Below are 4,867 nucleotides of genomic sequence, written 5' to 3'. Positions count from 1 at the left end.
TTTTTTAAGAATATATATTATATATTTGTATGTGTTTTGTCTGTTTTACCTCTCATCACAAATTGTATTTTTTTTTTTTCCATTTGTAAATTATGTTCAATTTTTTGTTAGTCTGGATGAGACCTAGTAGCTCTAGAATGTGCTGAATTGTCAGTTAAGTTTTAGTTTGTTTGTTTTTTTTTTTTCTGAATCTATCTGAGGGATCTCAGATAATATAGCATGATATTTAAGGGGTCATGAATTCAAATTGAAGAAGTTTCTCTTGTCTATAATGCAAAGAAAGCAAAATTTGTTCTCCAAGAAGAAACTGATCGTGTCCAGGAAGCTAATGTCGACCAGCAAGTAGAGCCATGAATGCTGCAAGAGCTGTTCTATTACGAAGCCCTGTGTAAAGGTCAGCCACCTTTTTCAAAGCCAATGTATTTATTGCAGCCATTTTACTTGGGCAGTGAATGTAGCTGACTGAGTCCATAGACATTAACATGAGGGAAGCGAGGTCGGAGAACTGAATTACACAACCATGCAAGGGATTTTAAAAGACATGCTGAAATAGTAATGTTGTCAATATTCATTTCTAAGGAGAATGATGTATGAGGATATGTAAAGGCAGTTAACGTGCATATTCACCAACACTGATTACATGCATGCATCGGCAGACTCTCTCCTCCTTGTTATACCTGCACATAGCAAAGAGGCCGAGTTGGGATAATCACATAGTGTAATCACCAGTGCAGATGCAGCTGGCACAGATTAACAGTTCAGAAACCTGAGAGATTGTCTTTTATGCTAAAAGTTGAGAGATCAGTGTAAATGATGTAAAACTTTTTTCCTTCTTTTGTTTTTTTTCTTTTTTTTTTTTTGGTCCTGTACAATGTGGTGTGTAGTCAAGCACTTTTTTTTCTTTTTTTTTGTCTTTTTTGGGGCATACATTTTGATTTCTGGTCCTGTGTGTTTGTGTGCTTGTTTACTGTGTTTTTGCTTTCTGTTCTCTTGTTCTCTCTGGATAGTGCCTTTCTCTCTGGTGTTTCAGTGTCTCCGACCTGCTACTTTGAGCCCCCCTCCCTTTATGGGGCCTGCCAGTCCTGCAGTGAGAAACAGTGTACATAATCCAACCTGTTCCATCCAACAGTGCCCCCTTCCCCTCCCCTCCTACATCACCCCGCCCTCACCTGTATCTTCACCAACATGGAACTCTTCTTATTTAAGTGTCTCTCGCCTTGTCTTACCTAATGATACTGTTTCGTTTTTGTTTTTTTTGTTTTGTTTTGTTTTTTGCTTTTTTTTTATTTGCGTTTGTTTGTTTGTTTTGTTTTTTCAATTAATAAAATGCAATTATTAAAAAAAAAAAAATTATTTTTGTGGCGTATATTTTAGAACAACAGCACCAACCCATTTACTCAGACTGCAGATTCTCCTTAACTGAGAAGAATGTAGGTTTACTTTTACTCCTTGCTGAAACAGAAGTCACAGGACAAATATTGTTATTTGACTTGTATTAAACAGGTTAAAACATGCAACGACACACAAATCCTTAAATGTCTCGTCCATCCAGAAACAATGTAAAGATTTTCATTGTGTCATGCTGCTATTGTATCAAACAATCTATGTATACAATCCGCAAATGCACAGGAAATATGCAGACTACAGAATCTTCCACAACCAGAAGAAAATTCCTCCAGACAGCAGAGCAGTGTCAGTGAGTCAGTCAGTCAGTGGGTTTAGTGAAACCCATCCAAAGAGTCTCTCTTGAGGTGCATATGATGTGCACGTGTCAGTTGATCTGAAGAAGCGGTGAAGAGGAAGCTGATGATTTCATTTCTTGAAGAGAAGCCCCGGGGTTCTCTGCATGCAGCACTCTGCTGCAGCCGACTGAGATCTTTAACATCACGTTAGCCGCGGTCTGGTGCACTGTCTGCTCCACATTTTCACTTTTAGTGCTCAGAGAACCACTGTGCCCTCTTCTTTACAATCTGGCTCCTCTTGGCCTTCGTTTTTGTCACCAACAGCCTTTAGCAGGCTGTTACATATCTGTGTTACTGTCCTCTTTCTTGCCCTCCGCTCCGGGATGTAATCTAGTTATGAAAGATATAAGGCTGCCTCAGTGCTTCTGTGTTTTTTATGACATTTACCATAATGTCACCCAGTGAGATATGTGCATTGTGGTCTCTGTTGACCACTGGTGGCACTGGCAGTTCTCAAATGCAATAAATAACAGAGAGTAGATGGAACTACTTAAAACTACAGAGCTCTCATTATTGTGTGAGGCTTTTTCTAAAATGTAAGTCCTGATGAATAGCTGTGCTGCAGGGGTTTTGCCTCTCAAGCTTGGCTAGGCTGTCTGCCATATGGAGCTGCTGTAGTAGTTGACAACAGCAGCGGCAGCACTAAAAGCCCCCTGCGCTCCACTGTGTGTGCACATTTTAAGATGATTTGAGGATTTGCAAGTGAGGAGGACATTTCGTGCAGAGTGGAGAAGATTATTATCAGCATGTGAGCTAGTGACCTGTTCGTGCCAGTCCCTCAGCATCATTACTACAGGGAGTATTTTCAGTAAAGTCTAGACACATACACACACTGACACGGTTGTTCATTGATGGATACTATGTGAGGTAAATACGATCAGATCTCTGGGTTTATATCTATAGAGAGATGCAAAATGGCCACGTAGATGCAAAACAACCACAAGGACATGCAAAATGACCACAAGGAGATGCAATGACACTATAACTTGGTGCAAAATGGTCACAAAAAGACACAAAATGACTTCAAAGAGGTGGAGAAACAGCTCCGAGGGACAGAAAAAAAGAGAGACATTTGTTGTTATTTAGTGTCTCTTTGAGTGGTTTTTGGTTATTTGGAGGTACAATTTATTGATTTATCGATACTATTGATATTAGAATATTCCTTCATGATTTTATATCTATATATTAATTTAATATACTGCTTCCCTCAGCTTGAGCTCTTCAGGGTCTGTCATGTTCACAGATGTTAATGTTGTGGTGGTGAGGTGAGGTTTAACCCTCACTCTCTCATGTAGTAAACTTAATTATGACGCCATGCAAACAATCTGTGTCGCCATGTAGCTGTCTGGTATGTGATAGAGTTATCAGATCCCTCGTTTCAACTGTTTGAGCGCATGCATTTATCTGGCATGCAAAGGTTGACACTTTCCATTCCTTTCCCCACTGGCAAACGTGGGCAGATGAGAGGATTTCAAACTTACTCTGGCACACTCCTGTCCCAGGTTGACCCCTGTGGCTCTTTTGCAATTCAGAAGTTGCATTCAGGGCCTACACTTTCCCGAACCTCCAGAATTATGCACCATGTCCTGTCATAATGTTGTGAGACTGTTTAACTTGTTTAACTGTTTTTTGTGCCTATTGTATTGCAAATACTGGATTTTTTGTACCCCTCATATGTGTCACAAATATCTAGCAAATATGGTAAAATAGTTACAGACAAGTACATAGCAAAGAGGTATGGGAGGAGGCGTATCACTCTCTAGCATTAAAACAGAACTGAATTTTAAACTCTCCAAAACTTGGACATCACTTATGTGACAGACAGCTTTTTCATCCCCATTTTTTGTACATTAACCCATGTCTATTCAAACTAACATGATATAGACTCGTACACGCTTTCTGTTCAGTCATTTATGGTATATCACTGCCACCCACTGGCTGAGCCCCACAGTACCTGGAAAAATATGAACCAATACATAATAAGTCTACATAATAGTCCAGTGGTGGTCACATTTTTTGGTTTATATTGAGAATAAAATGAAGAATAGTGTCACCCTTTGGAGGACACATTCTGAGAAAGATATGACTTCAGTCTCAATAAATATATTTCTTTTAATTATATACAACCTACTTTGCAACAATAAATGATGATTTTGTAACACATAAATTACTGCTAGTTATTAAATATATCACATATGCTGAGTCATGACAGTACCTGTCAATAAAATACAAAATATATGTATGAGAAGGTATGAGTTGGTCATATATCCTGATATATTGATTTACTGCAACAACAAGTGTTTTTCATCTTGCTGAAAATATTGGTTCTTAATTCAAACAATGTGTGATACAAAACAGGAGGTGCCTCTAAGGAAAGCCTTGTCTCCACAAATGGTTAAAAGTTTCGATTTGGACTGTCGAAATAAGGTCCCTAACAGCGAAGGTAAGCAGTAGGGGGCGCTGTTTCGTGACCATTGGAGTGACTCCAGGTATTGAGCGGAGCGAACCTTAGCCAAACCAGTGTCGCTTTGTTACAATGAATTGCCCATAAATTTCTTTGTTTTACTGGAATGTAAAGGCTTTTTTGAAATTGTATATATTATTAATACTCATTGTAAGAACAAAAACAAAAGAAATGGCATTTCGTTGTCGGCAGGATTCGAACCTGCGCGGGGAGACCCCAATGGATTTCTAGTCCATCGCCTTAACCACTCGGCCACGACAACTTGCTGAGGGCTTTAATGGACAAAATCGATTCATACTTGAGTTAATAGTATGATGCGGATAAAGTTACAAGATATAGTATTAGTGGCATTTGTGTAGTCATAAGTGCACTGTATATAGGAGTTCAACAAATCTTTCGTTTATTTTATTGTATCTGTATGTAAATACTGTTTCTGATTAATTTTGGAAGCAATTTAATTAACTTTCATCATGAGTGTTTGCATTTGTTAGATCTGACTTTAAAGGCAAGTAATTACGCTGTTACTTCACTGTATCTGACACTTAGACTTACATGCTAAATATATGATAAACTGATAAAAATAGTGCATCTCTAGTTGTAGTTTAACTACGCAGTATAAGACAGATATTTGGCCACCTTTGCTTGACTTGTGACATGTAAA

The 4,867-nt window shown here is 38.5% G+C and overlaps 1 non-coding gene across 1 annotated transcript; it reads right to left on the bottom strand.

The window, feature by feature from the left end:
- Positions 1–4,386: 4,386 nt before the first annotated feature.
- Positions 4,387–4,468, bottom strand: trnas-aga. Its single transcript has one exon. It is a non-coding gene; the product is annotated as a tRNA-Ser (tRNA).
- Between the last annotated feature and the right edge of the window lie 399 nt (positions 4,469–4,867).

The sequence above is a fragment of the Scatophagus argus genome, chromosome 16 (genome assembly GCF_020382885.2).
Source record: "Scatophagus argus isolate fScaArg1 chromosome 16, fScaArg1.pri, whole genome shotgun sequence".
NCBI lineage: Eukaryota > Metazoa > Chordata > Actinopteri > Scatophagidae > Scatophagus > Scatophagus argus.
Note: the sequence above shows the minus strand (reverse complement) of the source record. Positions and strands in the feature narration are given on the sequence as shown.